The sequence below is a fragment of the Rutidosis leptorrhynchoides genome, chromosome 10 (genome assembly GCF_046630445.1).
Source record: "Rutidosis leptorrhynchoides isolate AG116_Rl617_1_P2 chromosome 10, CSIRO_AGI_Rlap_v1, whole genome shotgun sequence".
NCBI lineage: Eukaryota > Viridiplantae > Streptophyta > Magnoliopsida > Asterales > Asteraceae > Rutidosis > Rutidosis leptorrhynchoides.
The window spans coordinates 285429725-285451414 of record NC_092342.1 but is presented as its reverse complement, the minus strand read 5'-3'; the positions used below and the strand labels follow the sequence as shown (position 1 = coordinate 285451414).

Below are 21690 nucleotides of genomic sequence, written 5' to 3'. Positions count from 1 at the left end.
TAAGATTCTTAGCTGGGCGTATCTCAAGGATCTTAATTGTTTTGCGGTAAGAAGGGAAAATGGTGTTGACTATTTCAAGCATGCGGTTGATATGAAGTCTCTCCCTTACTTTGAAATGATGGAGTTGGCCACTTTACCATGAGACTGATGGTTGGGGTCAGTGGATGCAGTTTAAGATTAAGAAAGAATTCAAGTATGGATGGTCAGTCCTGGCTCCGCAGTTTCCAAAGACATCAAATCGAATCGACAAAGAAACTGGAAGGAGGGTTAAGGTTGTTAAGTATAAACGTGCAAAGACGATGAAGTTTGCTTCTGTTCGCAAGATGCCACAAAACTTCGGTAAAAGGTTTAAGTGGTGGTATTATGATGGGCGAACCGAGGAGGTGGTAATTCTGTTAGAATCTGGGGTTGATTTGGACCAGATTAGGATTTTCGATACAAGGTGGATCAGAAACTTATGCAGGGCTGATATAAAGGTGTTGCGACGACACCCGATCTTTCATGAGTTACAAAACATGGAACAAGCCATCCAGTTCAACAGGGCTGTTCGTACTTGCTATGCATATGCTCTTTGCACTTAATGTTTCACTTTACATTTTGAACTTGTGAACTTTGGATTTAAACGTTTCTTTTACTTTTGATTTGGTTGTAATAACTAGACTTAAACGTGTGAACTATTCGTTATTTGAAATATTTGAATGCGTGTTTGTTTAACTAATGCAGGTTAATGTTGATTTTATCGTTTAGATAATGAACTAGGTCCTAGGGGAGTTTGTTGGTGCATAACGTTAGTCCCAAGTTCATTATAGGAGTTATATCATAGTTAATATGCGGTGTGTTATAGTATTCGAGTTAATATATGTTTATTGTTTAATTTACACACTGGTTGTGCAACCGCACGGATGCAGCATGCATCCATATGGGTTCAACGGTCAACCGCACGGTTGCATTTTGCAACCGCACGGTTGCACGTGCTGGTAGTATTTAATGTTAATCTCGGGTTCATTGTTAAGGTTACGAACTCTAAACCACTCCAACCCTTGTATCTAAGATTCAGACGTATTAGCACTCTTATGGTTCGATCTAACACATCCTAAAGTCATAATAACGAGTTTAGATCTTTATTTTAAGTGTTTGTTTGATATAAACTCAATATCGAGTTATTCCGCACTCGATATTGAAGTATTGATCGTTTAATCCTGTTTACACGATCATACAAAACTAACAATCTGAAAGTGAGTTTAGCGTATTTATACATTATACATGCTGTTTTTCTAGCACGTTGAAGCGAATTTACACCTTATCAAGCGAAGTATGTGAGATCACATCACTTTCGTGTATCAATCAAATCATATTCTTTTTTCTTCCTTTTTTCTATACTAGGGCCAAAATCACAAAAAAAAAAAAAAAAAAAAAAAAAAATTAGGGTGCTCCCATGATGTATATTAAATAAATCTGAATTAAAATTAATTAAAATTTTAAAAAATATTAAATTAAATTTAAATAAATCCATGTTAATATTGAAGGTATTTTGGGGTCATCTAACAGGACCAGAAAGAGGTACAACTTTGACTTATTCTCTCAAGAAAAAAAATATAATTTTATGTCCGTGCTTGCTAGTGATCGCATATGAATACCACTATTTCATTTTGATCTTAACGTTGAAGTATATCGACGACCCATTATTATATAGATGGGTTGAATTGCCTGCAGTTAAAGTATATTGGCGATTGTATATTTGTTACTAATGGTAGTTAGCCCATAAGCTTATGAACTAATTAGCATAGAGCATTTAATGTTAATTCATCTTCTATATCCAGAATCTCGTTTAAAAGGAAAGCGTATAATTAAACCAGTTTATTCACCCGTGGAAGATTCTTATTATGAAGATAAACCTAAATTTCACAAGCTATCAGATTCAAACACATTCTTCTCGACCTTCCACGGCACAACTGAAAGAAAACACTAATCGAAAGTTGAATGGGACGAGTTCACAAAAAAGTCAACCAAGAAAGCACTTGAAAATCTGGTGCGCTCACCAGATTTCAACAGCTGGGCCGTTGCTAATGCTGATAAACTCACTTTACTTTCCAAAAAAGACACTGATACAAGGAAACAAAGTTGGTTTCCGTGGTCCCAATTAGCTGTATCTTGCAGTAGTTAAGGAAATTAATGCTAATGGTTATTCTAGTTCCATCGAACTTGACATGTTGTCTATAACTTAAAGTTGGTTTTTTATTCTAGATAGATGAAATCAAAGGTCAAGACGATTCTCTGCCCTTGAATGAAGAATCGACTACCTTTTTTATGAAATCATGTAGATATGAACAAAAATTTGGAAACTCTTATATGTTCACTAGTGTCACACCATCAAATCCAGAAAGCTACAAATCAAAATCTTCAAAATACAGCTCCATAAAGCTAAAAGCATAAGTCATCATATCATATCATACCACACAATAAACAAAAGCCTAAATGTTTTCAAAGCATAAGTCATCAACATATTATACCAAACTATAAACAAAAGCCTAAATGTTGTTAAAGTAGTTTGCAAACAAACTTTAGGTGAACCTTCTTGAGTTCAAGCTCAGACAAAGGTGCATCATGGTTGTTCTTAAGCCACTTGGTTGCATCAACAATCGCATTCTCCATAGCCTTCAACAGCTCAGCGGACAACTTCTTCTTAACATTTCCATCGTTGATTTTATTCCTCATCTCGTATAAGTAATCCTCTAATTCATAATGAGCATCCGCTTTCTTCTTAAATTCTATGTCCTCAAATTTGTACTCCCCAGCCTCTCTTATCATCTTCTCAATCTTGTCGCTAGAGAGCCATCTTTGTTCACTGTTTATTGTAATTTTCTTCGTCTTACCAGTAGCTTCTACCCCAGCAGTAACAGTAAGGATACCATTAGCATCTATCTCAAAGTATACCTTACCTATAGAGACTCCTTTAGGAGCAGGTGGTATTCCTTCAATTATAAGCTTGCCCAAAAAGTGATTATCCGTAGATTTCGATCTTTCGCCTTGATATATGTCAATACTTGCGGAAATTTGGTTGTCAACGGTTGTATAGAAAATATGAGCATCACTTGTTGGAATTGGTGTGTTTCGTGGAATCAAAATTAAAAAATTTGTTCCCAGTGTATTTAAACCAAGCGATAAAGGAGTTACATCTGATAACACCACATTTTGAACACTTCTATTACCCATACCGCTTAACTTTGCAGCCATAACGGCTGCACCATACGCAACAGCTTCATCAGGGTTCAGAGTTTTGCATAGCTGCTTACCATCAAAAAAGTCTTGCAACATTTGTTGGACTTTCGGTATCCTAGTCAACCCACCAACATGAATTATCTCATCTACACACGACTTCTCCATCTTTGCATCGTTTAAACAATTCTCAACAGTATTGATGCACTTTTTAAAGAAATTACTATTCAGCTCTTCAAATTTCGCTCTAGAAAATTTCATAGAAAAATCAGTCCCCTCGTGTAAACAGTCCAAATCGATTGATGTTTGAGTAGTAGACGAAAGAATCCTTTTAGCCTTCTCACAAGCAAATCTCAACCTCCCCAATGCTTTTTCATTCCCCGTTAAATCCATATTCGATTTCCTTTTGAATTCCTCAACACAATGTTCCACCATTCGGTTATCAAAATCCTCACCTCCTAAATGAGTGTCACCAGCAACACCTTTCACCTCAAAAATATCACCTTTCTCAACGGTCATTACGGAAACATCAAAAGTACCACCACCCAAATCAAACACGAGCACATTTATCTTCCCATGAATAGAAGACTTATTATCTAAACCATATGCAATTGCAGCAGCAGTAGGCTCGTTGATCATACGAACAACGTTTAATCCAGCAATGGTGCCTGCATCTTTTGTAGCCTGACGTTGTGAATCGTTAAAATAAGCAGGGACAGTTGTCACACATTTTTTACATCAGATCCAAGATAAGCCTCGGCACTTTCTTTCATCTTTGCAAGAATCATTGACGAAATTTCTTCAGCCACAAATTCCTTCTTTTGACCTTTGTACGTGACGACAATCGTTGGTGTATCGCCTAACCCTCCTGTAACCTTAAAAGGCCACAACTTTATGTCTTCCTGCACCTTGGGATCACTGAAATTCCTTCCAATTAGCCTCTTTGCATCTGAAAAAGTAACAATTTTTTTATAAAAATAGCCAACTCAACGATTAATATTTTCGTTGTATGTAGCTTTAACATAAAGTATATCACAAGTAAGATGTTAATAATGATGTCTGTATGTAAACTTGGCATCTTAAACATCAAGTATATCACAAGTAAATTGAAGCTACACTTTTGTTGATACTTAACTTACTGTAAATGTTATCTTTGGGTCTAAATTAACAATTTTTAACATGGTTATAAATGAGCCTAACAAACACCCACTTGGGATTTTTTTTTCCCTGATAAAAAGTTAAATTCTTGAGAAAATACTGGAAGAAAAACTAAAGTTGATCGTTAAGATGCTAAAGTAACATATCAATTCACTCATATATCACAGGTAAAATGCTCATAATGTGGTTTGAACATGTGACATCTTAAACATCAAGTATATCACTAGTAAATATCTTATGGAATTAAAGCTACTTTTGCTAATACTTAAGTAACGGTAAGTGTTATCTGTAGCTCAAGATTAACAATAATGTTTAACGTTAATGAGCCTAACAATATTCTAAAACAACTTTTAGTTGACTTAATCGTTAAGATTTTATATTAACATGCGGAAACATAAATAAACAAAACTAAACAAGTAACAAAGATATCAATTCCCTGACAAACAGAAGCAGGGTTCAAATTAAAGATCTTTATACTGTATAAAATATTTACTATGTTTGCCTTTGTTCATCAAAATATTAAACTTAAATATTCTTGTTCTTGTTTATCAATGAATAGTTACTTTTGTTAAGACCTTATTTAGTGGTGATGGGCGTGATGGGGTGTGGGTGTTTTTGTGGGGTATAGTGGTGATTTGGCAAATGTGATGGTGTGATGACGTGATAAAGTTTGTAGTAGGATAGCGTGATGGTTGGGTGATGGAGTAATTGGTCCCACATTTTTATTTTCTTTTTCATTTTTTAAATAAGTTATATTATTTATTTTTCTTTTATTACTGTAATTAATATTTAAATAAGTTATATAAAATATGAGTAAATTTAAATACACAAATATATAAAATTAATAAATTATAAAATTATATACTTACAAAAATAAAACTTTATGGACTAAACTACAAATAAACAATCTATTTATATAAATCAATACATAGTCTAGGGACTAATTTGTAAATATTCTAAATACTTCATCTTCTTCAATTTTATTCTGTACTGTATTTGAAATTCACCATCGCACCACTCACCGGATCTTCATTTTTCATTTCAATTACGTAAAATAGAAAATGAAAATAAAATAGAAGATGCAACCCTTCCTGCACCATGCCCCACGTGTCCCTTTGTCATTCGCAACTCCCCACCATCACCCACCGTGAAGCTCGAATCACGCCACCAAAAAAAAAATAAACGATTGCGCCCCATAGCGGCGCTATGGGGGCGTGATGGGAGCAAAACAAGCTCGATCACGCTGCATTAATGGCTGTCTAATTATTCCGGGACAGTTTCTGATAATAATCAAACTATAAACCCTATATTTAATGATTGATCAGATATTATATATAAGCTAAAAATTAATGAAGTATGGTATGAGATGGAATAGTAATTACCAAATATGGTGTTAGAAGAGTTGATAAGAGATTGGTTTTTAGCGGCAACGTTGAGAATCATTGAAAGCAACACAAGACGGTGTCGTTCTGTTTCCTTGTTCATTAGGTATGATCTCAATGTGATCATCTTTCCATGCACCAACACATGAATACGTTGTTCCGAGATCAATCCCAATCGCTGAAACGTTGCCGTTTCCACTTTCTTTCGCCATTGTTTTACTAATTTTTTCAATAATTTTCGTTAGGGTTTGTTTTCACTTTTAACCGTACTTGTTGACTATATATATATATATATATAGGTAGAATTGTGTACGTATAAGGATTCTTTTACATGATATATACTTTGACTTGATATACAGTTATCCTTTCCTTTACGATAATATAGGAGTATCATATACTCGTATTTGTTTTCAAAATAAATCTTAAACTCATCATAGTCATTACTCACTATAAGGAGAATAGAATTCAAGTACGTACAGTAATATTTATATGATTAAAAAAAGTTAGAAAATAAGTTAAAGGAAAAAGTAACATCTTTTTTTAATGCTACATTAAAAGCTACTTAAGAACCGAAAGATATTTAGCAAATGCTCATAATTTTAAATCAATTACCTTTGAATATCATTGATATTGATATAATAATAATAAGTATCACTATTACTATATAACAGTGTATACCCGGTGATGTTAAAGCGAAGGGGTACGTAACACTATTATTTTTTACTACGAAATACTATTAAATACGATACAATTTTACACAAGTTATTTATTTATTGAATGAATATACCTAAACCTTGCTACAACACTTATAGGTAGTGTACCTAATCGTAGAGTAGTGTAGTTTTTAGTAAGTCCGGTTCGTTCCACAGGGAGCTGGCTAAGTTTAACGCTATATATATTTTAAACTATATTTGTGTATATATATATATATATATATATATATATATATATATATATATATATATATATATATATATATATATATATATATATAAGTATTATTATTATTAAAGGGGGTTTTTACCGTTTAATGACCGGTTTGTCGATTTTATGTCTTAAATTACAATTAAAACCTAATGTAAAATATTAAATATAAATATAACTTAATTTAAAGCGTAAAGTAAATGACGATAAATAAAAGTGCGATAATTAAAAGTACGATAATTAAAATGACGATAAATAAAATGACGGTAAATAATAGTACGATGAGATATAAATTAAATGAATTATGCTTATTTAAACTTCCATAATCATGATGTTTGACGTGTTGATTTTAATTTATTACCATGGGTTAATTGTCCTTTGTCCTGGATTATTCGATACGTCCATCTGGTTTTTTGTCCATAATAGTCCATCGGCCATAAATATAAAGTGCGAGTGTCCTCATCAAATTACCCTTATACCCGAAGTCAAATATTCCAACTAATTGGGGACTTAAACTGTAACAAGGTCTTAATACTTTGTTAATGATTACACCAGGTTATCGACTGCGTGTAACCCAAGGTTTTAATACGTTGTTAACAATTACACCAAGTGTCCTTGTATGTAATCCACCCCTGTTTTAACGAGCCCATTGACTATTAATCCATTCTCGTGTCCGATTAAATGAACGATTATTAGTATTTATAAATATCCCGCCCATCGTGTCCGATCGAGTGTATGTGGTTATTTATAATTACCTCAAATTGTAAATCTCTATATTAAATTAACGAACTATCATTCATTTAAACAAATATAAAGCCCATTAATAGCCTATAGTCCAATTTCCACAAGTGTCGATCTTTTGTCCAAACCCCAATTATGGTCCAAAGTCCAATAACCTAGTCTTAATATTTTGTCCAACATCACGATTACTTCGGCTTAAATAAGCATAATAATAATTTAGCTATGAGACATTAATTTAAAAAGGTTGAACATAACTTACAATAAGTATTAATCGCATAGTGTTACATGGACAGAGTTTCGAATTACAAACCTAAAACATTAGCTATTATAACCTTATTATTATTAACGTAATATTAAAATTATAATTATAAAATAAATATAAATATAATTGAGAGAGTGATCAGAGAGATGTATGATGAAGGTGTACTAAACTCGTCCGAAAATTGCTGAATTTATAGATGTAGCCAGGCTTTTGGGGCCATGCGATCGCATGGGTTTCCTTTGCATCTGCCATACGATCGCATGGACAGGCTGTCCAGACTCAATCATTTATTTAAAATGTGGGCTGCTCGATTTATTTAATATATAATATTGTAGTGACCCGGAAATTTCCGACCAAATTTAAACTTAATCTTTGAATGATTTTGACACGATAAGCAAAGTCTGTAATGTTGAGTCTCGAAATTTATGGAACCATGTTCATATAATAAATTATCCTGTACCTATTCCCGACGATTCACAAACCATTGTTGGTAAATAAATATGTACACACCTGTATATAAATAAATATAAATATATATAATTTATAGATATAAGATTTAATACATGTAATTTATTATATTAATATTATTACTAGTATTATCATTAGATAAAATTATTACCATTAAAAATCATTATCTATATATCAATATTATTATTAATATAAAAATAACACAATTATCATTAATAAAATTTTTATTAACATTATCACTATTAATTATTAACATTGTTATCAATATTATTATTATTATTATTATTATTTTATTTATATTTATCTGTAATAATTATCAATCATGATCAACTTTTATATATTCTGTTATATTTTCTTCTTTTAGTTCTTGTCTGTGAAGTTAAAATGTCGGCAGAGCATATTACTTCCGTGATATTTATTTGTTATATTACTGTGTTTATCTATATCCTCTTCCACTACCTATTCTATATTACTCATATACATCTGGCAAAATATATGAAGCTCACTTGTCATCACCCATGTAATTCATATCATATTACTGTTTTCTATTCGATTTATGAACCCCACAATATTCTCTTTCTCCTTTTCTTGTTTCCTGTCAAATCCATTCTGTCATTGCTTTTGTTTAGAGGCCATTCCACTATCTATCTATTATGTACTAGATGCTATATTTATATATACAAACAAGATGGATTACTCACTTTCTGTTATCAATCCATATCTATCACTGTCCCTTTTTATGTAATTGTCTTCATCTATCTATGATATAGATATATACATACATCTTTAAACAATGAGACCATTACACTTTAATCATCACCACCACTCTACTACAACAACCACCATCGAAACCCATCTACTTCACCATTGTTGCTTGGTTAACATTTTCACTTCTTATATGAATTAAAATGCAAGACCAAAACAACCACCACCCTTAAACCGTAGCAAAAGCATCGACCTCCACCATGATCACTTCCCCAAGGACATGACTAAATTCTGTTGAAACCAAACCCATTTGATCACTTGTTAACTTGCTACTACCGCTATCATATTTATTATGTAAACAACAACACAATCAAACTATACCTTGGATCTTATTTTTTTTTCTTGTACGATGAACAACCCATTTTGATCAACCTACAACCAAAACCATTAAACCACCACCCATTATTGTTCATTCGAAAACCACTAGTTTCATTTCTTGTTTGTGATTGATATTAACTGAGACCATCAAGATCACCAACATCATTATAGACAAACCCATCGACAACCCAATACAATTTTGTTACTACTACAGTCACTATGCACGACACTCTTTTATTTTGAAACCCATTTAATATTAACTTCTTGATCTCGAAACTTGCTGCAACACTTTTCCATTCATTCTAATGCAACTACTACCGCGTTTTCTGGTTCGTTTCATCACAACCATCTGACAAACCACCACCTTACTTGCTGCTATTTTTGTGAACCCAAAAGCCACCACCACTTTAAATCACCACCTTTCTATATAAAATACATATACATATTCAAATGACAACTTGAACCACCACCTTCATTAAACCCACGTTCGAATACCGCAATACCATCATCGTTGATGTTTCTTGTTCGAACAAATTAATGAGAAGAAGACGTTCACAGTTTGTGGTTTGTCAAATTGGATGTTGTGAATATTAAATATATCACATAATCAAATATGAAGACAAATTAGGTAAAAGGGAATAAGACACAAGTATGTGGCAGACCAAATGTAGTGTAAAGGCATGCTGGATAATTTTTTTTTAATGATAAAGATACATACAAGTTATGATGATACTTTACTACAAATAGGAAATTAAACCGATACCCCTTTTCACTTGGGCCGTATTTTTTTTTCTGTTGGACCTATATTGGGCCACTTGTACTAGTGAACTATTAACGCAGCTTGGGCCGAGGGCCTGCTTAGTTTTTTTGATCAGGCCAGACGATAATGATAATCGCAAGTAGGATGAGCTGTGTTGTAGGAGAAGGAAAAACAGATTAATAATGGGTTAATTAAATATAGGTATGATTATAAGTCTGAAACACAGACATGGTTTGATGGTTAAGGGTGTTGGGGTGTGAGCAGGAGGTCTAGAGTTCAAGTCTCATCTCGCACAATCCTTTTTGGAAAATACTTTAAAAGGGTATGCATTCTAAATTTCATTTTTTTATTACTATTATTATTAGTAGTATTTATTATGATTATTATTATGTTATTAAGCATTATAAAAATAATTATTATGGTTATCATTATAATCTTTATTATTGTTAGAATTTGTATTATAATTGGTATTAAAATTAATATTATAAGAATCATAAATGTTATTATTATAATTATAAGTATTGTATCTATTATTATAATTATAAGTATTAATTATGATATTATTATTAAATTTAAAACTATAATATTATTATCATGGATATGTTTATTATTATTATCAGTTTGAGCATAATACAAATTATTATTTTCATAAATGTTTGTATCGGTGTCACTTTATAAATATTAGTATCATTATTATTATTATTACTATTAATATTACTATAATTATTATTATTTTCTGTATTGTGATATTTAATACTATCATTACTATCAAAAACAACTTTTATCATTATTATTAATATTATATTACCAAATAAGTATGTTGTATATAAAAATACACTCAAAAGTAATATTACATATATGTATGTATTAAACATATTAACAGTTTCTATATAAATATTTATATATAACAAATTAAGTAGTTTTAATATAATACCAATCAAACATATATATTAATATAACAATATAAATACTAATCAAATTAAATAAACACACAAACTAAATATATATAAAATATAATGAGAAGATATATGATTTGAACTTGTTCAATTACGATTAAATGTCTTAATAAATATACAAATGTTATAGGTTCGTGAATCCGAGGCCAAACCTGCATTGTTCAATATACTCATATGTATTTTTACTACAAAATACATTAGGTGAGTTTCATTTGCTCCCTTTTTAAATGCTTTTGCAATATATATTTTTGGGACTGAGAATACATGCGCTGCTTTTATAAATGCTTTACGAAATAGACACAAGTGATCGAAACTACATTCTATGGTTGAATTATCGAAATCGAATATGCCCCTTTTTATTAAGTCTGGTAATCTAAGAATTAGGGAACAGACACCCTAATTGACGCGAACTCTAAAGATAGATCTATCGGGCCCAACAAGCCCCATCCAAAGTACCGGATGCTTTAGTACTTCGAAATTTCTATCATGTCCGAAGGAGGATCCCGGAATGATGGGGATATTCTTATATACAAATTGTGAATGTCGGTTACCAGGTGTTCAATCCATATGAATGATATTTTTGCCTCTATGCATGGGACGTATGTTTATGAGAAATGAAAATATGAAATCTTGTGGTCTATTAAAATTATGAAATGATTATTTATGTTAAACTAATGAACTCACCAACTTTTTGGTTAACACTTGAAAGCATGTTTATTCTCAGGTACGAAAGAAATCTTCCGCTGAGCATTTGCTCATTTTAAAGATATTATTTGGAATCATTCATGACATATTTCAAAATACGTTGCATTCGAGTCGTTGAGTTCATCAAGATTATTATTGAATCAATTATAGTTAGATATATTATTCAATGGTATGCATGCTGTCAACCTTCGATGTAATGAAAGATTGTCTTTTCAAAAACGGATGCAATGTTTGTAAAATGTATCATATAGAGGTCAAGTACCTCGCAATGTAATCAACTGTTGTGAATCGTTAATAATCGATATAGACTTCGTCCGAATGGATTAGGACGGGTCGCTTCAGTTGGTATCAGAGCGGTGGTCTTAGCGAACCGGGTCTGCATTAGTGTGTCTAACTGATAAGTCGTTAGGATGCATTAGTGAGTCTGGACTTTGACCGTGTCTGCATGTCAAAAGTTGTGCTTATCGTTTTTGTCGAAAATCATCAGCTTATCATCCTTAGGAAATTACCTGCTTATCATTCTTAGTCTAGACACATCTTACTGCAATGATTGCATGAATAGTGTATAGACAAAAAAAATCCATATCTTAGCGTACCTGTCACTGTAGACTTTATCTGACACGTTTCCTTAATTTTCTCCGTAATTCACGGAATCTTTGGAAGTATGTATAGATATTCTATATATATAATTAGAATATCATTCGATATTCGAAAATCATTTCATATCAAAACCCTTTAACTGATCGTGAGAGATGGATCCTACACCTAGCTTGGATTCCATTAGTTCCGGAAGCGATTTCGAGATGTATATTGAAGCAGACTCCGAAGTCAATGAACCAGAAGTGTCTCAACCATTTAGTTATTTTTCTTTTTGGAGGAGATGGGGGTGGGTCAGAGACTTACTCACTCGATGGAGAAATGAAGAAGGTGGGCCCTACAGCGAACCAAACTTACCTCCTAACATCGGAGAAAATGATGTACTCACCGGTGAACCTATGCGCAACACTGTATTCACCCTTCTTGCTAAAGTTTTCCACCTCGAAGGTCGCATTACTACAATTTCAGAAAATATTCAACCTCTACTTCCAAATACCAATCGAAGGGGAATGTTAGAAGAAGTTAGGGAACTTCGAATTGATAATCAAGATCTATCGAATCAGATGAGTGGATGGATAGAAATGATAGAGGGTAGGATAGAAAACCTGACAAGAATGGTGCGTGATTTACAAGCTATACTTACTACACCAACATCATCACCAACCTTAGCACCAACAACACTTGTAGCACCGACATCAGCAGTATCACCATCAGCAGCACCAGCAGCATAACCAGTACCAACCACAACAACATCATCACACGTCTCAACCTCGCAGTCTATACCTCAAGCATAATCATCGTTCTACGAATCGTTCTACATAAACTATCTTCGTCCTTCATGGCGATTATATAATCCCTAATGTTTAGAGATTATGTACTCTAGTTCTAACCGTAAATCTGATGAGTTTAATATCACATTGACTCATTAAATCCATGATTACGTCTGAAGAAAATATATATGTATATATGTTTTCATAAAGATGGTAATTAAAAGTTTTATTGTACAAACTGTTAATGGTGAAAATATTTTAACGGGTAGGTAATACCCGAGGAATATTTAGATTCCACATTAATAAGTTACACTGTACATTCTTCGAATCTGATTCAACGGTGATAATGCTAAAAACGAACATATATTTCATAGCATTATTCCTCAAGAAAGACAAGCTTTTAGTTGCAATTGTCCTATTTACAAGTGATTCTCGTTTAAATAATAAAAAGATGAAGACAAAAGACAGATTCGACGAATTGAAGACGCAAACGACCAAAAAGCTCAAAAGTACAAAAGACAATCAAAGAGGTTCCAATTATCGATAAGAAACGTCTCAAAATTACAAGAGTACAAGATTCAAAACGCAAAGTACAAGATATTAAATTGTACGCAAGGACGTTCGAAAATCCGGAACCGGGACCAGAGTCAACTCTCAACGCTCGACGCAACGGACTAAAAATTACAAGTTAACTATGTATATAAATATAATATAATATATAATTAATTCTTAAAATTAATATATATATTATAATATATTTATAAATCGTCGGCAAACAAAGAGCCAAAGCTGGGTGAGCTGTAATTTCAAACTCCGCGAGTTGCGGAGTTTGAAGGCAAAAAATTACGCGACTCGCGGAGTTCACCTGGACTCAAATTCCTATAAAAGCCAACGCAGTTTGACGAAAAATATATCATAAAAATCAATCTTTCTCTATATGTAAACGTAATATATATATATATATATATATATATATATATATATATATATATATATATATATATATATATATATATATTTTAATTTTAATTTTAATTTTAATTATAATTATAATTCTAATAATAAGGGTATGTTAGCGAATGTTGTAAGGGTGTAAGTCGAAATTCTGTCCGTGTAACGCTACGCTATTTTTAATCATTGTAAGTTATGTTCAACCTTTTTAATTTAATGTCTCGTAGCTAAGTTATTATTATGCTTATTTAAAACGAAGTAATCATGATGTTGGGCTAATTACTAAAATTGGGTAATTGGACTTTGTACCATAATTGGGGTTTGGACAAAAGAACGACACTTGTGGAAATTAGACTATGGGCTATTAATAGGCTTTATATTTGTTTAACTAAATGATAGTTTGTTAATTTTAATATAAAGATTTACAATTGGACGTCCCTATAAATAACCATATACACTCAATCGGACACGATGGGCGGGATATTTATATGTACGAATAATCGTTCATTTAACCGGACATGGGAATGGATTAATAGCCACTAGAATTATTAAAACAGGGGTAAAATTATGTACAAGGACACTTGGCATAATTGTTAACAAAGTATTAAAACCTTGGGTTACACTCAGTCGACATCCTGGTGTAATTATTAAACAAAGTATTAAAATCTTGTTACAGTTTAAGTCCCCAATTAGTTGGAATATTTAACTTCGGGTATAAGGATAATTTGACGAGGACACTCGCACTTTATATTTATGACTGATGGACTGTTATGGACAAAAACCAGACGGACATATTAAATAATCCAGGATAAAGGACAATTAACCCATGGGCATAAAACTAAAATCAACACGTCAAACATCATGATTACGGAAGTTTAAATAAGCATAATTCTTTTATTTCATATTTAATTTCCTTTATTTTATATTTAATTGCACTTCTAATTATCGCACTTTTATTTATTGTTATTGTATTTAATTGCACTTTTAATTATCGTACTTTTTAATTTTCGCACTTTTATTTATCGCAATTTCATTATCGTTATTTACTTTACGCTTTAAATTAAGTCTTTTATTTATTTTTAATATTTTACATTTGGTTTTAACTGCGACTAAAGTTTTTAAAATCGACAAACCGGTCATTAAACGGTAAAAAACCCCCTTTATAATAATAATATTACTTATATATATATTTGTATTTTTATAAATTTAAACTAATATAGCGTTAAGCTTTGTGAAAAAGATTCCCTGTGGAACGAACCGAACTTACTAAAAACTACACTACTGTACGATTAGGTACACTGCGTATAAGTGTTGTAGCAAGGTTTAAGTATATCCATTCTATAAATAAATAAATATCTTGTATAAAATTGTATCATATTTAATAGTATTTACTTGTAAAATATAAGCTATTTTATATACACCTCGCATAACATCAAGTATTTTTGGCGCCGCTGTCGGGGACAATCTAGCTTAAAAGCCGAAAGCGCAACGCTAATAAATATAAAAAAAAATTTATTTTTAGTTTACTTTTATAAAAAGACGCTTTTGTAAAAATACGTTTTAAATATTCGAAAATATAAAAAGAAAACAAATATATAAATATTTTTAAGAGTTTGTGAAATATTTAAGTTTTATAAAGTTTCTTTATTTTTATTTTATAAAAATATAAGTTTTATTTAAATATTTTGTTTTTATTTAAAACATAAAATCAAAAACCGAAAAAAAAACATTTATAAATCTAGTTTTAAGAGTTTTATTTATAAAATTATAAAATATTTCTATTTTTATTTTAGGTTTTAAAATATAAGTTTTATTAAATTTATATAAATATATTTTATATAAAACAGAAAAATAAATAAATAAAATATAAATAAAACTGACCTGTTGAATTTTGACATGCATCTCTTCTGAGCCTGAACCCTCCGCGACTCGCGGAGTTATTGAACCGGACCAACCGCGACTCGCGGAGCCGTCTGACACGGGCCACACAGGAACCCTAACAGCATTAATTACGGGATAATTATTATTATTATTAATTTTAAAACCTAATTAGGGTTTGATTAGTTAATTAATTTTAATTAATTTAGTTTTATTTATTTAATTTGTAATATTAAGTTTATTTAATTTTATTAATATATAAAAATTAATAGTTTTATAAAATAAATAATATAAAAATAATATTTTTATAAAAATTGTACTTTTTACAACTTTTAGTATATTTTTATATTTTGTCCCTTTTTAATTGTTTTAGCGTAATATTTGTGTTTTTCGCTAGTTTTTAGTTTTAAAACTTAGTTTTTGCCATAGTTATTTTTATTTCTAGATTTTTAGGCTTTGTCGTAAAATCCCTTAAGTGCTTTTTCTTTAGACTAAGATTTAGGTGCTTTAGAATTTTGCGACGCCTTTTTAAGTTTTAGTACCTTTTTAAGATATTGCCATTTGGGATATAGTTTTACTTGTAAGCTTTAATATTTTTAGACACCTTTATCTATGTATCAATTATCATTCCAATTAGTAATCTCAATTTACGATTATAATTTTAAGTTAGTGGTAGTAATAAGGTTGGGTTAGTCGAGTATTTTTAAGTTTTATAGTCATTCTCTGTTTCTTTCATTTTTCGACGCCTTTTTCAATTTTTTTTTTCTTTTTCGACCTTTTTCGACGCGCTCTTTTTCTTTCTTATTTCTCGCTATTCTAGTTTTTAGGACATAGATTTTTATTCTACTTCTTATCTAAATTTCTTAAAATTACGAAAATTTATTTTAAGTGGTTAAATTGATAGACATCAAAATTTTCTGGTTCGTAGTAATAGTTGGATTTGTACGTGGACCGGGTTATTGGAGCCAAACAGTCCTCAATTATATTGAGACCAAACGAATCCTGCCCCTCTGCTGCATCTTTTGGCTATTCGAAACGTGGGCAAAATCAGAAAAGTCTATTAATTGGATAACTTATATAATTTTTCTTTCCTTTTAAAAAACTAATAGGATATTCAGTGAATGCACCGAGCAAGACGTTCACCACCTTTTGTACGTTCACCACCTGTAACTCGATCAAGACATCTAGCTAATATTACCGCCGTTGATTTTTCTTTAGAATCGTCATCCAGTCGACCAAGTACTCCAATTCAAATTTCCGATAATCCATTTTTTGAATCCGATCTCACAATTGAGAATCCGGAGAATATTAAGGGACAATTCGTAGATCCTGAACCATTAATTTTTCCTCCGGAACCACCAATCATTCAAACATAGATTGTTGAGGAACGAACCATTAAATCAAAATCCTCTAGTGATTCCGATTCAACAAATTCAATTATGGAGAATCTGGAACCTTTAAGTATGGAAGACTGAATGAGAGCTAAACGCACTGGCCAAGGTCACGCAATTACTCATCCAGACATTAGTGCGCCAGATTATGAAATCAAAGGACAAATATTGGTTGGAATCGTTACCTGAAGGGGCGATTGATACATGGGACGTTTTAGTTGAAAAATTTCTTAAACAATTCTTTCCGGCATCTAAAGCCGTAAGACTTCAAGGAGAAATTGTTACGTTCACACAGAAACCGAATGAAACTCTATATGAGGCGTGGACTAGATTTGGAAAGTTATTAAGAGGATGTCCGCAACATGGTTTAGACACCTGTCAAATAGTACAAATATTCTACCAAGGATGCGACATCACTACAAGGAAAGACATCGATATAGCAGCTGGTGGTTCTATTATGAAGAAAACCAAAACTGATGCTTATAAAATTATTGATAACACTGCTTTCCACTCACATGAGTGGCACCAAGAAAAAGATATCGTTAGATCATCTAAAGCAGCTAGAGCTGATTCTAGCGATGACTTAGATTCCATTTCTGCAAAGATAGATGCTGTCGAGAGACGAATGGAAAAGATGACTAAGGATATCCACTCAATACGAATTAGTTGTGAGCAGTGTGGAGGATCACATTTGACAAAAGATTGTCTCAGTATTGAACTAACAATGGAACAAAGAGAGAATATTTCATACATAAACCAAAGGCCTGGAAATAATTATCAGAATAATTATCAACCACCAAGACCTATTAACAATCAAAATCAGAACTATAACCGAAATATTCCATACAACAACCAACAAGGTCCTAGCAATCAACAAGTATCCAACAATACTTACAACCAGCAAAGACCTAATTTTCAAAACAAACCACCACAAACCGATGATAAAAAGCCGAATTTAGAAGATATGATGACGAAGCTAGTTGAAACTCAAACACAGTTTTTCACATCTCAGAAACAAACTAATGAACAAAATGCTCAAGCATTTAGAAATCAACAAGCTTCTATTCAAAACTTGGAACAAGAAGTAAGTAACATAGCAAGGTTAATAGGAGAGAGAAAACCGGAAAGTTTACCTAGTGATACAAATGCTAACCCCCGGAATGAAACAGCTAAAGCCATTACCACAAGAAGTGGTAGAACACTTAAACCACCTGAAATACCTGAAAATTCTGATGAAGCTATTCCTACTCCACAAGAACCACAACCTGAACAAGATAAGGAAAAAGAACCGGTAGTTGAAAAGGTTAATGAAGATAACACAGTTAAGGCTAAACCTTATGTTAAACCATACCAACCACCACTTCCTTACCCGAGTAAAATGAAAAAAGAGAAACTTGAAGCCGAGCAATCCAAATTCTTGGATATGTTTAAACAAATAAATGTAAATCTTCCTTTCATTGATGTGATTTCAGGAATGCCTAGATATGTTAAATTTCTGAAAGATCTAATCTCAAATAGAAAGAAAATGGAAGAACTCTCGGCTGTTACTATGAATGCTAATTGTTCAGCAGTGCTGTTGAATAAAATACCAGAAAAATTATCTGATCCAGGAAGTTTCACAATTCCATGTTTTCTGGGTAGTCTTAGTTCAATAGAAGCATTGGCAGACTTAGGTGCTAGTATAAATTTAATGCCGTATTCACTATACGCTAAACTAGACCTTGGAGAATTGAAACCAACAAGAATAAGTATACAACTAGCCGATAGATCAATAAAATATCCTAGAGGGATAATGGAGAACATGCTAGTTAAAGTTGGTACTTTAGTATTTCCAGTAGATTTTGTTGTTCTGGACATGGAAGAAGATTCTCAAGTTCCTCTCATATTAGGAAGACCATTCTTAAACACGGCTAAAGCAATGATAGACGTGTTTGGTAAGAAACTGACCCTAAGTATAGAGGACAAAAGTGTTACCTTTTCAGTTGATAGAGCAATGCAACAACCACAATCTGCAGATGATACATGCTATTATATTCAAACCATAGATTCACATGCAGAATTGTTAGAAGAATTTCCAGAATTACAAGGAACAGGAGAATGTTCTTTAGGAGAAGGAACTGAACCAATTGATGAAGTTGAAATGTTAGCTACACTTATAGCTAATGGATATGAACCAACAACAGAAGATATTCAAATGCTAAAAGAAGAAGACAGATATCGATATAAATCATCGATAGAAGAACCTCCGAAATTAGAGTTAAAGCCATTTCCAAACCATTTGGAATACGCTTATTTACATGGTGAATCTGAATTACCTGTAATAATATCGTCTTCTCTTACTGAAAATGAAAAATCTCAACTCATTTCTGTGTTGAAAGCTCATAAACCAGCCATTGCATGGAAGATTCATGATATTAAAGGAATAAGTCCTTCGTATTGCACACATAAAATCCTTATGGAAGAAGGTCATAAAACGTACGTGCAACGCCAACGAAGACTAAATCCTAATATGCAAGATGTTGTTAAAAAAGAAATTATTAAACTGCTAGATGCATGTCTAATTTATCCAATTTCTGATAGTCCATGGGTAAGCCCAGTTCAGTGTGTGCCTAAGAAGGGTGGCATGACTGTCATTACAAATGAAAAAAAATGAGCTTATTCCTGCTAGGACTGTAACAGGATGGCGTGTATGTATTGATTATAGAAAATTAAATGACGCCACCAGAAAAGATCACTTTCTCTTACCTTTTATTGATCAAATGTTGGAAAGATTAGCCGGAAATAGTTACTATTGTTTTCTTGATGGTTTTTCCGGATGTTTTCAAATTCCAATAACACCCGAGGACCAAGAGAAAACCACGTTCACGTGCCCTTATGGTACTTTTGCTTACAAATGCATGCCATTTGGACTTTGCAACGCCCCTGCAACCTTTCAAAGGTGCATGATGGCGATTTTTCACGACATGATAGAAGAATACATGGATGTTTTCATGGATGACTTTTCAGTCTTCGGTGATACTTTTGAAACATGTCTAGCTAATCTTGAACGAATGCTGATTAGATACGAACAATCAAATCTAGTTCTTAATTGGGAGAAATGCCATTTCATGGTTAAAGAAGGCATCGTTTTTGGACATAAAATCTCAAAGGAAGGAGTTGAAGTGGATAGAGCTAAAGTAGATGTAATTGCTAAACTTCCACATCCCACCAATGTTAGAGGAGTTAGGAGTTTTCTAGGGCATGCCGGTTTTTACCGATGTTTCATAAAAGATTTTTCTAAAATTGCCACTCCTATGAATAAACTCCTAGAAAAGGATGCTCCATTCATCTTTTCAGATGAATGCGTCAAATATTTTAATATTCTTAAAGAGAAACTCACTAATGCGCCGATCATGATAACACCAAATTGGAATCTACCGTTTGAACTAATGTGCGATGCAAGTGATTTTGCAATGTGAGCCGTTTTAGGACAAAGGATTGAAAAGCGATTTCAACCTATATATTATGCTAGTAAGATGTTACAAGGAGCACAAACGAATTACACAACTACTGAAAAAGAACTCCTTGCTATTGTCTTTGCTTTTGACAAATTTCGTTCATATCTCGTTCTAGCAAAAACGGTGGTCTATACCGACCATTCTGCTCTTAGATACCTATTTTCGAAACAAGATGCTAAACCAAGATTAATCCGTTGGATCTTACTCTTACAAGAGTTCGATATTGAAATCCGAGATAAAAGAGGAGCAGAAAATCTCGCCGCTGATCATCTTTCTCTTCTTGAAAATCCCGAATTAGAAGTTCTAAATGAATCGGCCATACAAGACAACTTTCCTGATGAATATCTATTGAAGATAGATTATAATGAAATTCCATGGTTTGCAGACTATGCAAACTACTTAGTATGTGGATTCCTTGAAAAAGGATTTTCGTACCAAAAATGAAAGAAATTCTTCAGTGATATAAAACACTATTTCTGGGAAGATCCACATCTATTTACAAGTTGTCCAGATGGAATAATACGCCGATGTGTATTCGAAGATGAAGCGAGTAAAATTTTAAACCATTGTCACACAGGACCAACAGGAGGGCATTATGGGCCTCAACTAACAGCAAGAAAAATTTATGATGCTGGATTCTATTGGCCTACAATTTACAAAGACGCACACCTTCTTTGCAAATCCTGTGATGCTTGTCAAAGGGCCAGAAAAATAAGTCAACGTGATAAAATGCCACAAAATGTCATTCAAGTATGTGAAGTATTTGACATTTGGGGTATTGACTTTATGGGTCCATTTCCAAAATCTCATAATAATCTCTATATTCTCGTAGCCATTGATTATGTATCTAAATTGGCGGAAGCACAAGCTCTCCCAACTAATGATGCACGAGTTGTAGTCAACTTTTTAAAACGTCTTTTTGCAAGGTTTGGAACACCGAAAGCTTTAATA

The 21690-nt window shown here is 32.3% G+C and overlaps 1 pseudogene; it reads right to left on the bottom strand.

The window, feature by feature from the left end:
• Positions 1–1327: 1327 nt before the first annotated feature.
• On the bottom strand, positions 1328–5968 carry LOC139871113 (heat shock cognate 70 kDa protein-like; annotated as a pseudogene).
• Positions 5969–21690: the final 15722 nt, after the last annotated feature.